The sequence below is a fragment of the Triturus cristatus genome, chromosome 6, assembly GCF_964204655.1.
Source record: "Triturus cristatus chromosome 6, aTriCri1.1, whole genome shotgun sequence".
Classification (NCBI taxonomy): Eukaryota; Metazoa; Chordata; class Amphibia; order Caudata; family Salamandridae; genus Triturus; species Triturus cristatus.
The window spans coordinates 501,024,613-501,048,908 of NC_140589.1; the positions used below are offsets into that span (position 1 = coordinate 501,024,613).

At 39.6% G+C, this 24,296-nt stretch overlaps 1 protein-coding gene across 2 annotated transcripts in view; it reads left to right on the top strand.

Annotated features, from left to right (window-relative positions):
• COL19A1 (collagen type XIX alpha 1 chain) overlaps positions 1-24,296 on the top strand; it is a 2,198,704-nt gene that overhangs the window by 1,165,770 nt on the left and 1,008,638 nt on the right. The window lies entirely within an intron of this gene.

The following is a 24,296-nucleotide window of genomic DNA, read 5'->3' on the forward strand; positions in this document are numbered from 1 at the left end:
CGCCCACGGTCAGGCGCCGACCGACATAGCTGCACGAGGAAGGAAGAATATTTTTCCATTCATAATACAGCCAGTATACGTTTAATGTCCCTTCATGTGTATCTGAGCACATAGGAGAAAGAGCACTATAGCTGACTGGTGTTCTTTTGAATGGAAATATGTCATGCTATACAAGATAGAACCTTCCTAGATAGCTGGTTTACCTCTAGAGTCCACTGTAGCTTACAAGGGTGTGGAGAATGCGTTTTTATTGCCAGAGAGTAGGAGCCAGTGAAGCAAAAGATGTGTTATATTTAGCATTGGGATCTGAAGATGCCCTACCTGAGGCGAGTGGATGATTCTTATCAGAGGCTGCAAGTCTTTCCATGCCATCTCTCATTGTGGAACCAGCAGTTTCTCTCTCGATGAATGATTTGTTCGAACCAAAGCAAACCCTCAGTTGGACAGTGCCAGATTCTACAGGACATTGGGGCATGTTTGTTATCACACCAACAGTACCCTCTACTACAACAAATATATTTCACTGTTCAGAACACAAGATAAGTGCACGGCTGCCTCCCTCACTCATCAGTCAACTTCTAACCTTTTCTCCTCTTCTACATTTTCGCAACATATCTAATAATAGTGTATGCACAGCTTAACTGTTGCTACTTACAAATCTCTTGTCAAAATCCTCTTGTTGTTCAATAAATAAAATAAATAGACAATAAATAATAACATGTTTGTACCTTCTGCAGACCGCAGCATAATTCCTGCATTCTTATGTGGCTTTTTAAATGTTGATAGTATTCCCTACCTGGACAAATGTAATTTGCCTCACATTAGTTCTTCAAGCTTCGAATTTCCTGTAACTGCTACACAAGTTGCAACAGTGTACTGTTTTCGATACTGCCAACATCAACAAAACCGCTACACATGCTTCTGTAAATTTCAGATTGATTTTGTGACACTTGCAGAATGAAAATATATGGGTTGCAATATTGCAAGTGCTTGTATGAGTGATCCCGTGATATTTTTATATCTAGGCCACATAGTAAACTACCTTGCACATTGTAGCAATTTTAATCTTATTTTACAATCAGTAAATATTTTTCTGATTTCTGGGATCTTTCGAACATGTAGTTAATACAGCGGATTGACAATATAACTTTACAATCTATTAGATATTACGATAGAAGATTTACATTTTAATTTATATGTAGATGTTGAGAATGAATTCAGGAAGTAGCATAGGCGAGAACCACCTTGATAGATTCATGCAGTTCCGAACAATAATTCTATATTTTTTTATATAGCACGGACCAGAGGGTGACGCAGTACTTTAGGTAGAGTCTAGGTATAGATAGTAGGTTGATAGGGCAATTGCTTCATGATTACACAGATACGTGTTAAAGACATAGCATGCAAAACTAAAAAGAAGCATATACATAAGTGTAAGAAAGTGTAAGAAAGAATAACACTGAAACACCTAGCAGTGTAGGTGAGTAGTTGGTGTTTAGATACACCACCCAATGCAATTCTGTTAACTGGCAGAAGTAAAGTGCTTTTTTTCTGAGACTAGAATGTGTATACTGACCCAAATACTTCTATATAAAAATCACAGGAGAGTGCTATGGGCTTCACTGTCCTGTTCCCTGTTGAGTTTGTCAGCATTGAAGGGACATACCCACTCCCATGTTATTGCTGTTGTGGACACATGTGGGTCACGCATTTGAGATAAGTGGACTGGTCCCCTGGACTCGGCCTATTACGACTTAAGGAGCCATACCACTGCCTCACCTTTTTCTCCAGTCAGTAAATTAGTCAGTGATAATCCCTTTCTGTTTCTTTCTACTCTCTAATCAGCTTGCTAACTATAGGTTAGAAATTTAAAGGAACTTAGTTACATGAATTGGCAAGAAGGATGTAGGTAGGTAGCAGGTGGTTATAAAGGAGATGGTTTTCCACATGACGTGATCCCAAGTCAGAGGAGCTCTCTGCAAAGTTACCAGGGGTGGGCAAAACCAGCGGAGCAGAGTTACAAAAAATCCCTGTGATATTCCACAGAGTTCCACTAACTGGTGGAAAATATGGACATTGCACGAATATATGACATTACATCGCGGTGTTTACACCGCGATGCCTTTACAAAGCAGGCATTACAACGCAAGTCGTTACAACGACTTGCGCTGGAGGGCACTGGATTTAGAAATAGTATGATTTACTATTCCAACTCCAGTCTACGTACAGTAGGGAAGGTGTTGGAATAGTAAATCATACTATTCCGTAGGTTAGAGCGCCATCCAACGCAAGTCATTGTTTCCCACATCGCACAGCTTGCGCTGCAATTTAATGCCTGCGGGAATGGCCCCATGCGGTGCATAACAGCGCGTGACCATTAGATTTGATTTTACTGCCGCTTGAGCAGAAAACCTACTTGACAAATCTTGCTTGTACTCATCAGCTCGTATTTCTGGAGCCTCCTGGAAAACAAATTCCACCATGCGGCACTTGGAGGAATTTGGCCGGAACTTTGTGTTACAATAGTAACACAGAGTTGCAAATTCCATCAATTTCGCGGGTGGAATGAAACATTTCACCCACCCCTAAAAGTTACCTCTCTGATCGTCATCTTTCCCTCAATTCACTTATTTGCCAAAACAGATTGTGGTTAGTTGATTCATCTTGCAGTGTGTAAGAAATAGCATTAAATCAGTCATATTTGTCAAACTGTTTTAGTACTGTCACCACTCTCTCATGTGTCAGCAAGAACTTGTATCTAAGAACCAAGTGTTGAGCAAATGAGGGGCTTCTCACATGGTGCATTTGATGTTATTCTAGTTGTAGTAATCTTTGTAAAGAGTTTAATTACTGGAGTTCATTTTTCCTACTCTGACTGTTCATTTCTGCCTTGTTAATTTTGGATTACATATCATTCCCTTGATTCATAATGACATCTCTATATTGTTTAGATTAGGTAATAGTAAGGGCTTTCCTACTGCATAATACTTCAGTTCCCTCAAGCTGGCAAATGGGGAGCAAGCTAGTGAAAGTATTCCAGTCAGTTACAAATTCAAATGAAAATGTTAAACGTCAGTCAATATAAAAGGATCTCTTTCACTATTATGGTTCAAAGATTGTGCTTGGAGAAAAGTGCACCTCGGTCCCAAAAACAAGAAGGATAATCCCTCCTGTTATCCCTTTCTTCCAGATGAAGCATACAGTGTGACTTCAAACATTACACATTCTGGGCTTCCATTTGTAATGCACAAGGAAATTCAAAAACTGTATGCTTATCGTTCTTCAGGTTGAATGATGCTGCATGTGTAGTTGAGGGGCGTGAGAGGCCCACTCATGTAACAACCACAATCCTTGCAGGGTGCACCACAAAAGTCTCTAAATAAAAATGCAATTAACCCTCTGGTTTCTTGGCACAAAGGCAAGTCAGGATTAACTTAAATGCAATGTGTAAAGTATTTATGCAGTACTCAAACAAACAAAGTGAAAACACAACATATGAAAAATATAAATCAACTTAAACAAATAGAATAAAATGTAATAAATATATTGACAGCAAAATGACAATAATCAGATCAGTAGAACTAGAGTTCTGGTAAAAGTAGCACTGAGAAGCACAAAGTGCCACTTGTGGTTATCCGGAACTACTGCACCTGGTCAAACTCACAAGTTTAGAAAGACATCAATGAATGGTATTTTGGATACAGGGACCCAGTTTGTCCCGGTCAAGAGTTTACCTTCTCTTAGTCCAAGTCCGTGTGAGGAGCCTCAGTTGGAGCTTTGCATTGGCTACGAGGAGATTAATGTCAATGTGAGGAGCAGGCTACTGCTAGAGCTGTTGCTGTTTGCCGTGAAGAGCAGGTCATCATTGGAACTATGCGTTAGTAGGAGATGCAGCGATCATTGCTGACGTGAGGATCCCACTCATATTCTTGAAGAGCCTCAAACTTCTGGATTTCACATGTAGCTCTTTTTTGAAGCACAAAGAGTACACTCTGATGCCAGGAAAGGGTCCAAGATCTAGGGGGAAACTCTTGGGGATCAGGCAGAGGCCAGCAGCAGGGCACAGGCAGGTCCAAGTGGTGCTGGTCAGATGGGCAGCTGTAGGGAAGGCCTCTTGAAGCTTGTTGTGCCCCTTTAGCTCAAACAGGAGGTAAACAGCTGACCCATAGAGTCAGTTCCCAGGATCCTGGGTTCATGGCAAGCAGGCCCAATCTTCCTTTTTCAGACAGTAGGGCAGTTCTTCTTCTGAATCTTCTACAGGTCCATGAGTGTTCTGTTTAGAGGTTTCGAATGTGCCACTTTTATCCCTAGTGCCAGTCTGTGAGTGGTGGATACCCCCTTTATTTAACTTTTCCCTTTCCTGAATGTGGCTCCAAACCATCTAGGGTAACAAAGGGCAGGCAGGGCCGTAGTGCGTTGCATCTGTCAGTGACAAGTCTGGCAGCTCTGAGAAGTCAGGAAGGGTTTGAAGCCAGCAGCCTACCCTTTTAAGCTCAGGAAGGCTACGTACAACTGTCCAGGACATCCTAATCAGGAGAGAAAAAACCTGCCCCTTACTTAAGGCCCTTGTGTCCCCATGTCTGGAGGGAAAACACAGAATACCACCGGAGAGCCATTTACAATCATGTGACCCTGGATACTTCCAGAAAGGCACATTTGGTTTAGGCAGAAAAATGTCAACTTTCTAAAATCAGCATTTTTAGAATAGTTATTTAAAATCCAACTTTACCATTAAAGGGGATTTTAACTTACACTTGAGTGGAAGAAGAATTTCTCTATCTGTTTACAAACTGAAGTTATCACTTATTAAGTGTAATAAGGTAGCCCAGGGTTAGCCTGTGGGAGAGCTAACCTAACAACAGGGAAATACGACTTCAGGAGTTTTTCACTGTCAGGACATGTAAAAATGAAATATACATATCCTGCTTTTTTTTAAATATCATTCACCATCCCCCATGGATCATCTCTCAGCCTGATCGAATTCAACATCTACATGACCTCACTGATCACACAGCATCAACATACTCTCATCAGATCACACAACATCAACATACTCTCCTACGCAGACAACACTCAGCTGATAATCTCCCTTTTGGATGAGACCCCCCACTACAAAAACAACTTCTCCACCTGCATGACCTTGGTAGCCGCCTAGATGAAATCTATCTACCTCAAAGTCAACACAAACAAAATGCATGAGGTGATCTTTGTTAAGAAAAGTCTCTGAAGGGTCTCCACCTAGTGCCAGCTGACATCAGCCCTACATCTGCCCCCATTAACCACGCCTGAAATGTGGAAATTATCCTGGATGGGGCGACTAATTGTACATGACACTCGAAATAAACACAGTGACCTCGACCTGTTACCACATGTTAAAGATGCTGCGAAAGACCTTTAAATGGCTACCAGAAAACACCAGGAAAATAGTTATCTAGTCAGGTATCGCCAACAAGCTTCTAAACAGGCACCAGACCATCCGAAGTGCCGCAGCAAGGCTTATCCTCAACCTACCTCACCACACCCACATCTCTGAGATCTCCACTGGCTCCGAATACACAAACCCACCTATTTCAAACTGCTAACACACTCATACAAAGCTCTACACAACACTGGCCCTTCCTACTTTAACAGTCACATATTTCCAGCTACCTCCCAGGCACCTCCGCACAGTCGGACTCTCACTAGCAGATCTACCCCGCATCCCAAAAGCCACAGCTGGTGGTTGCACCTTCTCCTTCAACTCCATCAAAACATAGATCGACTTCTCACATCACATCAGAGGCTCATCATTGCTCCAAAAGGAGCTGAAGATCTGGCTTTTTGAAAACCTTTACCAAGGAGACAGCTGCCTAAACCTCCTGCAAAGTACCTGGTATCATCACGGGTGATAAGTGCATTAAACATGACATCCCATCTCATACACTGGTTAGCAGGAGTAAAGTGTGCAAAGTCGTTAAGCCAACCAAAATGGGTTCATCAGAGAAAGCCTAAAATCTGGGGTTACCCTGCAGAAGGGGCCAGGTCTAACACTGCGTAAGATCCAAGTCATACTTAGGCAAGTGCTGTAAAGTATTGCAGAAGAATTTGAAATCGTATATATCATTCATAGATATTAAAACTAATGCTAATGTGTGCGTGTTTGATGATACACTTCAGCATTCAAGGTTCTTTGCAGTGATTAATAATTGCTATAATCCAGTATAGATGTTCAGCTTCAGAATGTGCTCACCCAATTGTACATCATACACACTCCATCATGGGCATTATGTAGCTTGTAGATTTTTGAAGATTTTTGGCAGTGGCTTTATATTCACTTATTTTATTAAGTAGTCACATAGAACTAAAGCACTTTCATTTTTTACTTAAGGAAGCTCTCAGAGATAGGTAAGTGTACACAAGTGCAAAAAGCAAAAATGTAACTCATTTGGGACACGTAATTGCAGAAAAATTAGTGCATCATGCACAAGGGTACCAACAGGACAGTTGAGGCTGGCAGTCTGAGGGCAGGCTTCCTGACATACTCCGATGTGCTCCCAAATTTGTATCAGACATAGGACACTAAGCCAAGTAGTCAAACATTTCTCAATCTGGCTCAATCCCTGCGATTCGACAAGACTTGGCTGCCCTACGACTTATTGGTTTTGCAAGTCACTAGTGATAGAACATTGTGTTTTGTTTACAGCCCAGTATTTTCAAATCATCACTTGAACTCTGCATTGTAACTCCAGCAACTTGCCAAGAAAGGACACTTCTAAAGAAGGGTATTCCTTACCAAGCCTACGATGCCCTATTGACAGTTCCGAACCTTCCCAAACACAGACAGACTCCTGTCATACTCAGTATAACTCTTTCAAACAACAATATACAAAAGGGAATGGCTGGGAAGTCCAATGTATTTACAGAGGGTTCACTTAATCTAATATTAGTGCAAATCATTTAAGCACATAAATTCTTCGTATAGATTCAAAATCATGCAGGAGCAATTGTAATGACATTCAAAAACAAGTTGGTCTTTATTCTTCACAACATCAAAACCCACAGCCCAGCCAGCGCATTTCAGTCCTAATAGGGACTTTAACAGGGCTGTGAAAAATTGCACATACATTTATAAATCTATATAACAATTATTTGATAACATTGACAAGTGCATACTCAGATTACATTATAAAACATTCAATGGCTCCTTCCATCTACATTTAAGACAAAAAAATTACCCAACATCATGCAGATATTCTTACATTAAGAGATCAGTGAAATATAATCACATATGACACCACGGAGGGAAAGAAAACCATTCCCCTTAGTAAAATTATATCAATAGCACTGCCAACAGGAACAATATATCATGTTTGTGTGAGAACTACTCAAATAACCAAGGCAAAACATGATCATCTAATTCAGTTCATAAACTTTATTTAGCTAATTGAAACAGCCATAAAAATGCATTAGCATAAAATAGTCCCAGTAAAAATTACATCTCAATGAAATTAATCCATGTTATATCTATTAGATAAAATCCATACAACTGACACTTTGAAATGAAGGGCTAGCTAATACAAATGGCTTTTCCTTACATTGATGGCTTTCAGATTAAAAAAGGCCACATTGTAACACACAAAGGGTTCGCATAATGCAATGAAACATTATATGATCTAATGTTATGTCTAACAAAGATAGGCTTTAGATAGAAACTTCCAAAATTCTGAAAAAATTTGCAGAACAATAAGAAGTGCATCGTGCTTTGCCTACTTCATCCATCATATGGGCATGAGGTAGGATCAGAAGAACAAGACTTAATAATTGGAAAAACCACTAAATCATGCACAATGCCACATCTCAGTCTTACCAAAGCAAAACGATGTTGCATACTTGTTACAACAGATAGATAGTTGTAACCACCCTCCTCTATTTCATATGACATGTATAAAATGACTGAGGATTTTGTATTGTTAGCAGCCAATCACTGTCCAGTCTATATTGAAACAAAAGTATCCATGATCATCTTTTTAGTTAATGATAGCACCTGTACAGGTTCTGACCATATGGGCAAATTAAACAAACCACAAAAGTAAGAGTTGATATACGATAACTCTGGCATACTTGAAGGTTTATTCAAGGCTAAACAATCTAAAATAATAGATCTGGTAAAACGAATATCCTCTTTTACCCATAGTGATAGCCATAATAGTAAAGGTCTTATGAAAAGTATATCTTCTGGGTACTGCAGACTGACATCCTGATGGACAATAATAGTTGAGACAGAGGTAGGTTAGCAAAGTAGCCGTTTTAAGAAAGTGTTTTCCTCCACTTGTAAGGAAGTGCAATTGTCATAGCCCCAGAGACCAGTCCCATATGTGGCAGTGGACACCCCTCTAGCTTTGTAAATTTTAACCATTTCCTTGATGGGACAGCTACCTAATTTGGATGAAAATGTTTAAATCCCTTGAGAAACTCTGCTCATTTTAGCTTTAGTGTTTAAAATCTGTTGACCCTTCCACACAATCCAGGGAATTGTTCTACTGTCCCTGAGCCATTCAGACATTGTGCTTTGACCGCTTATGATGTAGCATACATGCTGAATTGTGCCTTTGTACTTGCAGTGCAATCTCAGACTTTGTATTGCATGATGAGCTTGTTTGATAAAAATAATTTTTATAAAATCCATTGACGCCAAGATCCGCTCCCTGTAAATTAGTCACCCAGATAGAAAAAATGTATTTACTGTAAAAATTGGGGTAGTGTCAATATGAAAAGTTCTTCATTGTAAATGTTTTGGATTTATTAATCACCATTTTCTTAGATAACATATACTCCCCCAAAGCATTCATTAATCTTTGTAAGCCAACTGGGGTCCTTGAGAACAAAACAGCATCGTTAGCATATAACAATACTGGAATAGGACTCCCGATAACCCAGGGAGCATCAGCTTTCGGGGCCAGAAAATGAGTATCCACCCCATTAACAAATAAAGAAAACAATAGAGGGGCTAGCACACAACCTTGTTGAATGCCTCCCCCTACTTTAAACGTAGGTGAGCACTAGGCCTGGGCTAAAATTCCGTTCCGCTCGCGGAAATTGAGATAATTTGACATTTTCGCGTTCCGCGGAGAGCGCGAAAATGTAAAAATTTCGGCAATCTGCATTTTACCGGAAATGTTTTGCTTGCTCGCGGTGTAAAATAATACATTCTCGCGTGCGCGCGATCACCTTACCTGAATCCCCGCGCTCGCCGACAACTTTTCCCAATCCGGTCGCGTTCGCCACAAGATGTTGGATTGTTGGTAGCCATTTGCGCTGTCTCGCGACAGTTCGCGCCCGCAGTAACGTAATTCGTCACGCGATCACGTCTTTCTTCTCGCGATCATGCACCGCGAGACAAGTGAAAACAAGATGGCCGCGCCTGTGAGCAACCGCATGGGTAAGTTGGCGAGCCGCGACCACGCAGAAAATACCGCGAACGGGCGGGAAAAAAACTTCCGCATCTTCGCGATATTTCTGCGTGTTTGCGGAGATTTTTAACATTTTCGCAATAATTTGCGAAAGTGAATTTCGCAAATTCCACCCACCCCTAGTGAACACTCACCCTGAGGTCCAATGTGAACGTTACTAGATAGATTCTCATACAAATGAGAGAGTGACCCTATAATTGGCCTGGGTCAACCTAAGGACAATTAGTGTTGACCAAAGAAGATTATGGTCAACCAAATCAAAGAGCTGCTTTAATCTGCAAAACAAAGATATAGGGCTCCTGACTTGATTCTAGTGTATTTCCCAATTAGCAGCTCCAAATGTATACATTGTTCAATAGTCCCCATCTGTTTTCTAAAACCATACTGCTCTGGGGATAAAATAGATTGTTCTTGTGCCCATTCCTCCAACCTGAATAATAAAACTCTACTCGTTACTTTCATTGATGAGTCAAGGAGAGAAATAGGATGGTAATTTTTAGGGTCTGCTTTGTCAAGGGTACAATAATTGAAACTCACCAAGAGAGTGGAATCTTGTCAGCGGCAGCTGTGTTAAACACTTTTGTGAGGATAGGCCCCCAGAGTTTGGTAGCAGATTTAAAAACATCTACCAGAACCCCATCGGGTCCAGGGGCCCGTCCCCCGTCACTAGCCTGTAGAGATAAAGTAACCTCTTTGTTAGTAATTTCCAATGGGAATATTACTTCGCTAGTTTAATTTTTGGCAACATTAATACTCTGTCTTAAAATATCAGAGAAATATGCCACCCAGGCGTCACAAGATACAAGAGGGCACAGCTCTGAGATGTTACAGGTTTTTTTTAATGGTGCATTCACCGTGTCCCAAAATAGCATAATGTCCTTAATTTCTGCCGAATGAGCCAGTTTGCTCCACGCTTCTACCTGGAGTTTTCTCACAACCAGGGCTAGTATATTGTTGGCTAAGAGATTTAACCACTTCTATATCCCATGCAGGGTGACATAAAGCCTTCTTTAGTAACCGTGAGACCAGGGTAGAAGTATGGTCAAACCATCCTCTTTAATTACCCGTGTTTTATTCGGAGGGCACGTCGAGTAAGTTTTGTTGGAACTAATAATAAGATGAAAATTATCCACCAACAGGGTTAAAGAAACATCCTTCTGTAAACAATAGTATATTTCAGTAAAATTTGCTGTTACTATTTTAAGTAAGCTGATGGGATCAATGCCATCCCACTTAATTCATACCCCATCCATACTAATTGGAGAAATATCATTTACTATAGTTATTGATATATGTTTCTTACCACAAAAAAGAAAAGGCAAGATAATGGGGTTGTGATCACTTAATACTGAAGGAACAATAATAGGGGTACAACACATAGCGGTTACCAAATCAGACACTAGTACGTGATCAATAATTGTAAATGAGTTTCTTCCCATGAATGATGAGGCTTGTTCCCCTATTAGCATCACAGCCGCATCGCAGTAACTGTACCTCATATTTAGAAATAATGGAGTTTAGTACCTTCTCATAATCATTATGACAAAAGTGAGCACATCTCATCCCTACCTGATTGGTAAAACCACAAACACATGTAGCTGGCAATGCACAAGCCTGAATGTTAAAATCACCTGCCCATAATAATACAAAATTAGAGTGAATGGAGCATAAAAAGACCTACTACTAATAGCATTGAATACATTATTATAAAAATTCACCAGTACCAGGTCTACTCCCACCTTTCTATTAAGCCACAATAGTTGAGAATGTGGCCCCATCCATGTACTCTTTTTAACTTTTACAGATAGTTTATAAGAAATAAAAATCTGTTAGCCCCCTTTTGCCCATCTGGATTGAGAGGCTATGGCACCCAAGAAATGTGAGGAAGACCCTTCCACAAAGGTCGGGGTCGTACACCAAGTTTCTTGTATACAGAGGACATCGAAGTTGGATATGGTTCTAGCCCAATCAGCATTACCTAGCTTATTGATTAGCCCTCCCACATTCCAGGTTGCAAATGTGAAATTCCTCTCCTGAATTGTGATCATTAATATAAAATCTAAAACGTAGGATTTATTTATGTTTGAATCCACGTACTTTGGAATTTATTTGGTATTTCATAACATTAAATGTCAGTCAAAGATGGGAAAAGAAGACTGTGAAATTGTAACACCACAAGTTCCTATAAATATGTTTAAAAGAGAATTTATTTTCCTCCTATATATGTTTCTGATCCACTATTGTTAAGCGCAATTGTTCACCCAACTAAGGCCAAGTCACATTGGGAAATGGAAACTATAAACCCAAAGGTACCACCCTAGAGCATGATCAATTCAAGTAGCCCCTTTAATATCTTGCTTCTTATTTGCATCAAGAATTCTTAATAGATCCTTTCTGGAAAAGTGTACACCAGAATATGGATAAAGCTACAAATCAATACCTACAGTGGGACCTAAAATATAAAGCCATCCCATAACAAAAGTAAAAATCAACAACAAATGTACTGAAATCATATCAGGTGCGCTAATTTATTTCAAGTCCAGAAGCCAGTGAAGAGTGTATTTTAAGTCCAGAATCCAGTGAAGGACTTAAAGATTACATTCAATGACTATACCATGATTCCTCCCTATATAACAGTAGTCAAAAAGACATGCCCTCAACTCAATACTTAAAACAGTCTAGGAATCTCCTACAGTACTGGAAAAACAATCCTTCAGTTGAAGCTAAAACAATTATTTCTTACTACATTCAATTCCACATGAACCCGAATTACTATGTTATAAAATAGACAGGAGTTAGTGGTGGCACAGACAGTCGCACATCAGAAGAACAAAGAAGTGTAAATGTGGGCAGCATGTTGGCAAATTTCAAGTATGAAAAATAATTAGTTTAGGTTCCAATCAGGGTAACAGAATCATCCCACTACCTTGGGTGTTGATGCAAAGTTCTCTGAAAAGATTGCCATGCTAAACTTTAGACAGACAGATGTACCCCAACACTCAATAAACACAAGATCTATGTTTCTATAGAACGCTCAAATCACATGATATGACAGTATTTGGATTTGTTCTGGGGTTCTCTCAAATGTAATAATCAATGTGACATTCAGTCAATACATACTGTACAAATATTCAAGCAAGAAAAAGATTTTTTCAAAAACATTTTATGGTTATACAGTTATTTTTTCAATGTCCAATTCTTGTTGCTGGAAGAACAGAATAGCACGGTGAAATAGAGACATGACAGCCGACACGTGTTTCTTTACATTCGTAACTTCTTCAAGGCTTAGCTGCGTAAGGGGAGCGATCCTCAAATGTTCATACAGAATCCACCAATGTCGTGTCATCTTTATACCAAAAAAGAGTAGCCAAGAAATAAGACCTTATATGTGCTGTTTGAAATCTGTTGATGTCTTTCAAACGTCGTGGAAGAGTCACAGGGAGAAACTATTTCAGCAGTTCTTGTGATCTAGACTTCTCAAGCATTAAAGTGCTAGTCAGAGAGAGTGTAGGATATGGGCATGAACTCGTAACAATTCATGAGTCGATTCTCCAAATAGGCAGTCCTCCATCCCTAATCTGTGCAAGGTTGTTGTCAAAATAAGTTGTATGCCTGTAAGTTGCTTGATTAAAAAAGTAGAGGTACACGCTATGTGCAACTGAAGGGCAGTAATACGTCCTTTTATAAGTCTATTGTTTATCAACTCTGCACTGAAGCATGCCCCCGTAACTATTTAGATGAGTCCGCTGTCTCGTGGCATACTGGTCCATGTAAGGAGATTTACTATTTGTCTAATAGTTCCAGGTCAACCAACCTGCAAGATTAAGCATTAAGGCACAACATCCTATCGCGTACCTTCATTTTTTGTAACTTAAAGTATTTACAGAACAATGTGACCAATCATCATCTGAAAAAATTCAATCATAGCAATCAAAGTCTTTGTATTGCTTCACTACTTTCATTAGACCTACTTGTTTAGGAGGACATGATTGGATCCAGTAAACCTCCAATCACAAACCTCTATATCCTCACCCGGAACCAAAAAGGTGACAAGTTATCAAGTGCATTCACAGTAAAAGTGCTATCAAATCGCAGCTCACCCTTTCGAAATCTGAGTATTAATGCAATCCTTTTGCAGTCAGGCACTTTTATCACTGATTAAAAAAAACTGTGTATTTATATATATAAATATAGACCATATGGATTGAAAGAAGTAGTCCGGACCAGAGAGGGAACCAATCGGAAAGAACAAGGATTGCATTTAAGAACTCAAACACACCAATGAATGTTATTTTCTGATATCTTCCTTTAATCAATCGGCCTTAAACTTAGAACAAGCATGATTGGTGCCATAAGATCACCAATTCTATACCTATACATCATCCCTCGCACAGGGCATGATAGTTAGGTCCGGACCAGAAAGGAGACAGGCAGGGCTGTACAGTCATTAGCTGGCTACCCTCCAATCAATGTTCATATACTGAATGAAGTGTAGAAGGGGAAGTGAATCAAATTCAAATTCCCCGTGACACCGCCATCATCATCCGTTCAGTATATCTCACTAACCAACATTGCATTTCGGGCCAGAGTGTTAACTGTTAGGAGAACGCAATAATTTGAGAGCATTCTCCAATTCCTACTACGTGTTCTCATTTATTCAGTGCAGCTTGCTTTACTATTAATAGTTAATAGTAACCAATCATGGAGTCACAGCTAACACCTCCAGTTATGATAGCCTGATGTACCGTAATGAAGGGAAAATGTTTCAATCCCAAATTCAATATCCAATAAATGAGATATCACTGTTTGCTTTCTGTTGTCAGCAAATCATGACAAGGTGCCATACACATACCCTATATGTCGCCATGATTCCATCACAATTATCATTAAGTTGAGTAAATTGAACTAACAAAAAACATATTTACTAACATCTGTCACTAGAAACATCTATTTCAAGACCTAATCTGTATATCAACATCATTATTATATCAGGAATTTATCCATTCGTTATCAGTGGAAATTCCACAAGAATTCGGACCGCTTCATAGTTCTGAGCAGCACCTAACCTACAAATATCAATTCATCATTATATTTCAGAAGTGGGTCTCATGACTAGAAAAGAAAAGATTAAAGTTAGTTCTCCTGTCCCCTAAAGGGGACTCTTCTGATAAGAGAAATCTCTCTATATCTTTCTATGATGTTGTTAGTCATCAAAGTTAAAATACCATAACGGTATAAGGGATCATATTTTCAGTAATGGTAAATCTCCATCATCTGGATAACGAAACTAAAGCTAAAAGCCCTGGGCACAGATGGCTACGCCAATCAATTGTTGTATGGTCTAAGTATGATTTTTGTCCCTTAATCTAATGACACCATTCATTTCAAAATATAATGCATCACATTTTGTAGATTTAGTCCCATTTCCAATGTTCTCAATTTGCTGATCCGTTTAACTTCAGCTTTGTGAAGTCTCAGTATTAGGTCTCCTGCCCTTGAATCTTTATTCATTTTTTGTATTCCAAGGAATTAAAAATCTGTTATCTCTGGATGACAGTCCTTAGTATGTTGTGTCAGTGGAGATCTAATGCCCTGATTCTTTACTTCCTTATTATGTTCAAGTATCCACAATCTAAGGATTCTTTCAGTGCTTCCTATGTAAACCTTAAAGCAACTACACATAGTGGCATATACTACTAGCTGACTGTTACAATTGATGAATTGTTGTATTTGATATACCTTTCTGATGCTGTAGCTAAATTCATTTGTCCTATTCAGACTATATTGCCACATAAATCACCCACCACAAGTATAAAAACCACTTGGGGGGGGGGCAACGGTAGCCAGTTGCCACTACTCCCTTTTACAGGTTCCAAGAAATTTCTGGTGTCTTTGGGCCAGATGTATCAAAATTGGATTTTGCGAGCCTATAATAGCGAATTTTACCGATTCGCTATTATAGACCCGCAAAATGCAAGTTATGTAGGTTTCAACAAATTTTTTGTGATTCCTACACATTCCTTATTTGCGAATTGCAAATTGCAATTCGCAAATAAAGACTGGCTTCCCATTCATTTCCATGGGCCTCCTAGAGGCCCATAAGAAAGAATGGGAATTGCATGCGCAATATGCGAGTCCCCATTTCAATGGTGCAAGGGGGCCAAAAGGCCGCCCTGATGCATCCCTGAAATATGCATGTGGGCACATGTGGCGCACATACATGCCCAATGGGCATGTATGTGCGCCACATGGCACTTAGAAAATTTCAAATTTTTGCATTTTTCTAAGGATTTGCAACTTGAAGTTGGTGGTAAATTGCGATTCCTCAATGCAGGGTTGCAATTTAAAAAGCGCTTCCTGCATTGCATTTAGAGAATCGCAAATTGTGATTCTCTAAATGTATTTGCAAAATAGGTAATCGCAAAAATTGTGATTCCCTATTATACAATTGCCTTTTGGGATGATACATCCCAAAAGGCTTTTTTCCGTTCGCAAACAGGACTATTTGCCAACGGGAAAACGCTTGATACATCTGGCCTTTATCTCTTACAGTCTTGCTTCTTCTATACGTAATTACTCTCTAGTTCCGATCAAAAAAATATCAAGACATCATCGATGTACCACCCTCAAAAAAATATTTAGGCGATCCATTCCTTGGTAAGTGGGGCCCTGGCATGCACCCTCTCAACCCACCCCCTAAATTTCCACCAAACAGAAAGAAATTGTTCATCAAAATGAGTTCTGCCATCTCAATCAAAATTGTTGAATGTTCTAATAGACTCACACTACTGCTGGATAAAAGGTGTCTGGTACCTACAGGCCAAATTGATTTTGTATACAGTTTACAATCTCACAACGTCTAGTGAAACAAACAGCATGCAAGTATCCTGTGTCACATCATTAAGTTTAGCAGTGTCCTTTATATTGTTGTGTAGTTCATATAAGTATAGGATCTGCGTGTTTAGAGAACATAGACTGTGGGATTGGGGTCCAGACTGATTCCAGACACCCCCACCGGGTATGTTCGCCTGATTACCAGCTAGCTCACTTTGCCACTAGAAACCCCTCTTACCAAGGAGAGAATAGTTCTTGGCAACTATCGTACATGACAACTCTGTCCCATCAGGGATCATAGACACAGTGCGATACTTTTTGCTCAGTCACTCCTGCTCACTTTTGTCTCAGAGAGATACACAGAATAAACGGTGGGGACGTTTTCAATAAGCATTTTTTGAACCAGCATCATTCTAGTGTAAAATAGGTGTCCTGAAACAACCATTAGACAAAAACAGATGTAAATGATTATAAGCACCAACAGAGTAAAAGGATGGTAGATTTCTACCATAGTTCTAAAACAATGAATACAGGCAGGTATATAAATACATGATAATAATAATACGTACTCCTACGATGTGACTCTAACTAGATGTACCTAAGTGTACCTAGCATGTAAGTAGGTGTAGAGCCAAGAATCCCTCTAGGATAAATTCAACCCCATTACCTGGAGTGAGAGAGATTGTGGGACCCCGTCTTGGTCTTGAAATGGACACCCCGCGAGAGATGTCAGGCCACTGCGAGCTGGAGTGGTTGCGTGCAGGAACCTGAGCATCAACATGGAAGTCCTTTTTCTCCTCTCCCTGCTTCAGTAAAGATATGGTGTTTATTTACCCAAAGTGGTATCCTATGGGGATCTACCTTGCTGTGTCATGTCGTATTTAGGATGACAGAAGGAATTACCCTTATACATAGTTATTATACAGGAGATGGAAGTCTTGCTGAGTTTCCAAGAATCCTCATGCATAATGAATGAGGCTCGTTTTCAGGGAATACCCTACGTCCTGTTAGCAGTACCGTAACTTGGTAAAAGGTGAGTCCCAACAATCGTTATTTAGAGTAATGGCAGGGGAAATATAGGTGAGAGGTTAGGTTGCTACCTGAGCCTATATTGGGGTGCCTATGTGAAACATATCAATATATCAGGGCAAGTTAGCCACCAATGGTTTTAGGTAAATATTCATGTACTCAGACATGTGTTCTTTAAGGCTTCCTATGCCCAAAATGATTGGTTTTCCAGATGGTGAATGTCTAGATTTATGTGTCTTGCGTAGTAAGTAAATAAACTGGTGCCGAGGATCAGTCACCCTTAGATATCTAAAGTCACCATCTTCTAAATGTCCAATTTCTTTATATGCATGCAGTTTATCAAAAATTAAGCATTTAACAGCCTTTAAGGGATTCGTCAACATTTTTTTTATAACATTGAACATCATTAAGCTGTCTCTAAACTAAAATCTCATTATCATAATCCTCCCTCCGTAGGATTACAATCTTTCCTCCCATAATGAAATACCAAGTAAATTCCAAAGAAAGTGGATTCAAACCTGATTAAATCTTAGGTTTTAGATGTTATACTAATAATCACAATTCTATGATCATGTTGTTACTTAGGTTATTTTCAGTAGTTACCACACAAACATGATATGTTGTTCCTGTTGGCAGTGCTATTGATATATTTTTACTGAGAGAAATGGTTTTCTTTTCCTTTGTGGTGTGATATGTGATTATGTGTCTTTGATCTTTTGAAGATAAGAATATCTACATGATTTTATGTAATTTTATTGTATTAAATGTAGGTGTACGACCCACTGTATGTTTTAATATGTAATCTGAGTATGCACTTGTTGGTGAATTTTATCAAATAATTGTTATATACATTTGGTAATGTATTTACTATTTGTACATAGCCCTGATAAAGTCCCTATTGGGATGAAACTCGTTGACCGGGCTGCAGTTTAGATGTTGTGAAGAGTAAAGAAAACCCTGTTTTTGAATACCATTACATGGCCCCTGCGTGATTTGGGATCTATAAGAAGAATTTGTGTGCTTGAATGATTTGGACAAATCCTGAATTAAGTGAACACTCTGTAAATACATTTGACTTCCGAAGCATTCCCTTTTGTATCTTGTTGTTTACATTGACTTATGGTCTCGGAGCAGAAAGACCATTAAAAGGTTAAGTGCTAGTAAAGAACACCTGTGTGGTCAGATAGAGCCAGTACTGCCCTTTTTGGAAACACATTAATTCTTTCTAACATTTAAGAGTGAAAAATGGGTTCAGCAGCCATATGATCTAAAATATATCTCTACTTGATTTGTTTCATTTTGTGTGCGTGTGATATTATCTGCTTGAGAACCCTCATTCCTGTTATCCCATGATATGTATGAGTACCCTCTTTTATGCATATGCCTTAGCAGTCTGTTAAGGTAAATACAACAATTTCCATGTTTGTAGTTATATCAGTTTTTTCCAATGTTATAATTGTGTATATGGGCATGTATACTCACTGATCTTCCACATTTTCCAAGAGGCCAACTACTAGAAAAGCATTCTAGTTACTCCATTCAAAAAGTTGAATAGCCCCACAGGGTGATGTAGGGTCCTCGCCAGCCTCGGAGCATGTAAATGATTACACCACATATGGAGCTTGGTATTACACATCTTTATTCCTCTGCATGTAACCCTTAACTGAACATTCTACATCCTGAATTCTGTCAACCACACACAAGCACTTACTTCACTGGTCTACAGAGTCCGTCAGGAACCAAAAGGGCCCGTCATCTCTAACTCACATGACATTACATCTCCCCCTTAGTTAAATAAAAAGTAAAAATTATACATATATACATCATAACTCTTCAATAAGCCATTTTGGTGCTCAAATCTTTCACCCAGATCTTGTCATAAGAGGCAGCGGAGATACAGGTGAAGTGTCTATGGCTGGCACTGGTGGCAGAGACACAGGTGCAGTCATTGGGCTCTCAGGATTCTCAGGTGGAGAAATTTCACTTCTGACATCCGGAGTTGGCAAATGTCCAGGGAGGTGCTTGAAATGCAAAGAAACTCACTTAATGGGCTTTCCAGGATGGTGAGCAGTCACCATGTGTCCTTTACTAGTCACAACCCTCAGTGGGTCAGCATCAAATGGAGCATCAGACTTATGTTTTCATTTCTGTCTGACAAGGGCTCAGTCTCTTTCTCTAAGTACAGTGCTCCTCACAAATCGGCATTTATCTGCAAATGCCTTCATTTTGTATTTGTGACATGAATGTTTTTGATGAAATTCATCATCATTAATCACTCTTTTAGTGGTCCATTGTGGCAACCTGGCCTTTATGGCTCTCCCAAACATCAGAGTTGCAGGACTTCCACATATAGTTGAATGGGGAGTCGACTGGTATGCATGAAAATCAGAATGAAGAGCTGATGTGAGTTCAAGCTTTTCCAGTGCAGCATACTGAACCTTCTTTATTAGGGTGCTCCTAAAATGCATTACAATGCAGTTTGCTTGTGGCCAAAGAAGTGTGCTCTTCTGAAGTTTAATGTTCAGATGAGTAAGAAAATCTTTGAATTCTCCACTGTTGAAAGGTGAGCTTTTGTTGGACTTCTTCAGTATTGAAGAATGCCCCTTGTAGAAAAAATACCATCTAGCCTCTCGATTACTTTTTCCTGAGTTATCGACGAGAGGTCTTCTACCAAGGGAAAAGAAGAATACTCATTAATGACTACCATAAGATGATGTCCATTATCAGGGGGTCCAAAGAAGTCAACATTGATTGTCTCCCACACATGCTTTGGAAGATCAGTCATGTTCAATGGAATGCTGGCTTGTCTTGGGAGATAAACAGTTGCACAAATGATAGGCCTTTAATTCCCTTTCAGCTCTTTCATCAAAATTAGGAAGCCAGTGAGCTCGCTTTGTGGTGACAATTCCACGATGTCCCTAATGAGCCACTTCAATGACTTGCTGTCTTAGACTCTCCGGTATGACAATCCTTAAACCTCGGAAGACTATATCTTCTTTGGTAATGGAAAGCTCATCTTTCACAATTTTTTATTTCTGATATTCACTGTCATTTGTAAGAGGTTGAGTGTGTTGCTTCCAAGATTGACATGCAGTAACATCTTTGAGTATTATCAATTCACTGTCTGTGCTCATGGCAGCAATGATTTGTTCCACTGATATAGTACTGGACTTTACAATGAAATTAATGTAGACTTCAGCCGTTTTGAAAGTGAAAATGTACTGGCAATCGGGAACAGTATTCAGCAGGGTTTTGATCTTTCCATGGTCGGTGCACAATAGTGTAGTCATCTTACCGCAGGTGAATATCCACCTCTCAGTGTGAGGGTGCATCTTGGCTTTTGGATTGCTAAAGATGGTTCATGATTTGTGACAAGAGTGAAATACTTTCCATATAGAAACTCTCGGAAATGTTCACAAGCCCCCACTACAGATAATTTTTTTCAGGTTGTAAATAGGCACATTCAGCTTGTGACGAACGTCTGCTGGCATTCGATACAATATGCCTTTGAGTATTTGTATGTCCATTGTGTTGGTCAAGGAGTACTCCCATCCCTACCGGGCTTGTATCCACAACAATTTCTTTATGTAGCTTCGGATCAAAGTAGGAAATTTCAGAGGCATTCTCAATTGTATGGTTGATTTTCTTGAAGCATTGTCCACATTCATAGAGCCATTGAAATTCATCATTTTGTTTCACAAATGTACCTAGAACAGTAGCTGTTCATGCCCATAAAAGAGCGTAATATGGTATCATCTTGTGTGGGATGGGTGGCTGACAAAGCCTGTACCTTAGCCGGATCTGGAGTCATTCCCCATCAGAGAAAATATGGCCAAATATTGTGAGTTTTCTTTTGTGGAACTCACACTTTTCCGCATTCAAAGTGAAACCTGCATCAGCAAGTAAACAGCACCCTTGTGTGAGAGCTTTACCATGTTCCTTTTGTGTGGACCTAAAGACCAATATATAATCACGGTAATTGAAAGCATGCATGACAGGCCGCATTGTGCGTCAAATGGCATCTTGAAAAAGTTCTACAGCTGATGACATGCCGGAACTTAATCTCAAATATCTGGACAAACCAATATGGGTAGAAAAGGTAGTAATGTACCTGCAATATTCTTCTAGTTCCAATTAATAATATCCTTTGTTCAAATCAAGGCAAGAGAAGACTTTGGCACCTTTCAGCTGTGTGATCAAATCGGCAATGTGTGGACCAGGATGTCGTTCTCTTTCAATTGCCTTTTTAGCTTGACGCATATCAACACAGATGCGTACAGCTCATTCACTTTCCTGTTTAGGTGCTACCACTATGGGCGAAACCCATGGTGTCAGACCAATGGATCGCTCAATGAAATTGTGCTTTAGTAATGGCTCAAGTTCTTTTTCAACAGCTTCCTGTAAATGATATGCAATTTGACGATGTTGCTGAGCAACCGGACCAATGTCCTCATTAATATGCAGTTGCACTTTCATTGTTTTAATTTTTCCTAATCCTTGAAACAACATTGGAAACTGACTCACTAATTGGTGATGAGCATTTATGTTGTCATTTACAGATCAGTCCCATTTCAGCAGCAGTGCTGAAACTGAGTAAACAGGCTCTTGACGAAGTACCTTGAAGCAAGTGAATTGGTGCTTGCACTTTTGTCTTTTTGTGCTTCATGGTGGCTACAAATGAACGTTGCCTTTTTAATGGCATCGATGCAGCCTATGTATACACTTTAGTTTTCAATGGTGTGAGATGGGGCACTAGAGACAGTTCATTGTACTTCTCCTCTGACATAATGTTTATCGACACACCACTGTCTATGATAAAAGGTATGCAACAGCTGTTCACCTTTGGAATGATTTTTAGAACAATGTCTACATTAATTAAGTGGCTTCACTTGTTGATCTTTCTTTGATTTGCATTCTTCCTTGCATGCAGCCAATCCGACATGCGCACATTTCTCTTTAATTGACATCGATATCATATATCCATCTTCTTCACTATTGCTTGACAAAGACGTTGAAGAACATTTGGACAAAAAATTTTACGACGATGATTCATTTTGTTTATTTTCCATTGGCCACTTGGCCTTGTTGTTGTGAGTCGAACTTCACTTCTGGAACGTTCGGACATCCATTTTATTTTCTTGACATGCCTCACTTTGTTTTTCCTTTGGTTTGTAAACCATTATGAATGGTTCTCTTTACCACAGCCCTTGCATTCTTGTCCAATGACGGGACATCTACCTTCAAGTGGAGAAAAAACATCAGTATATAAAGCAGTTTCTTTTTCTGTGGCTCTCGACCTCGTGTCTCTGCTTACTTTTCATGTTTAGTGCTAACTCACTCTTGGCTCCTCTGGCTTCCATGTCAGCAGCTTGTCGGTCTGCACATTATTTTGGCTCTTGCAGCCATGAGCCCTTGCTCCAGACTGAGCGTTTCTGTAAGCTTTTTGCATTTCTTGGTTGATATTGTATCTTTTGTAATCAACATTCGGCATTGGATTGAAATTAATATTTAGATTCTTTTTGATTTGACAGAATGAGACTTCATCAGGGTGTGGTATTTTCTTTATTACTTCCTTTACTCCTTCACCTTCAAGATTCTTGAAGTATTTGTTTTTTTGTTATCTGCTTCTTCTTTCAATCCATTGATGAAATCATCAAAAGTTCTGATCCAGGCAATCTATCTGGTGCCAATATTCTGCTTCCTGGTGGCATCGAATGGAAGAGGTGGTTTCAGGAAAACGCCAGTGTAACAACCAGTTATGGAACTTACAGCCATTGACAGTATGTGCTGTTCAGACAGTGCTTGATGGACACCTGATTCCATTCCTTATGGAAGTACTGGTTCAGTATTTGAACTCAGGTCATCTGGCCCACTCACTGGACGTCCAGTATCTTCTTTCTCTTTTACTGTATGTACTTATTTTGTCTCTTGCATGTGTTTGACACCATTTCCAATCTTCTGCATTGTACCTGGTTCCCACTGCCTTTAGTGCTTCCTTGCATCTAGATATCACTTCCTTTAGCACTTCTTTGTACCTGGCTGCCTTTAGTGTTATCGTTCTGTATGACTTATGGCTGCATGTTGCCTTGTGGCACGGTACCTCTTACACAGACTCACCAGCAGGTTCCTGGCCGATGATACATAATGGTTCTGCAAGACCTTTGTCTTCTTCGAAAGCTATCCACTGGCTGGAGTGGGGCTTTGACTTCACATACGCCAACTGTCTATGGAGTTTGTCAGGAACCAAAAGGGTTCCATCATCTCTAACACACAAGACACTACAGGTGATAAAGAGGGGAAGTACAACCAACTACAGTTTGTTGATGTCATGCCTTGTTGTCACGTCGTGGCAGAGCTCAAAACTACTTCCTGTTGATGAAATTATTTTGGCACAGGAAGCCAATTGGTTCCCAGAAAAATGCATCTTCTTCCAGTTTTTCTCTAGTCCTGGTTGTATATGTTAGCCTAAATGTCTTACCGGATGGCCATAAGAACAAAATGTTGACATCTCACAACTTTGCTTCTAAATTCAAAATCTCATTATTTTTCCAGATGTGGGTGTTTTAGTCCAGTTCTATACTGATGTAAATATCACATCTATATTTATTACAATTTGGAAGATAATACAAATGTTTTTTATTATTTACTAGAAGGTTAGGTGTGGCCTTTTAAAGTCTCATGGCTATTTTAATGGCAAAGCCAGTCAATGTGGGAAGATAACCATGAGCAATTTTAACGAAATGGAGAGAAGAGCCAAATAGTTCCAGGCTCAAAGCACAACTGTACATGTCACCAGCTAGTGTTGATGTTCTACACAAATAGCCAAATTACAGTGCACTGCTTAGCAAACTTTCACATATTTCAGTAAATACCTCAGGCCACATCAAAGGGTCTGACTGCTCCCATGTTAAAAGAGACATGTACTTTTGAAGTGAAAGTAAGAGGTCTGAGGCCTTTTTTAGTGGACCTCACACCTCAGCAGAG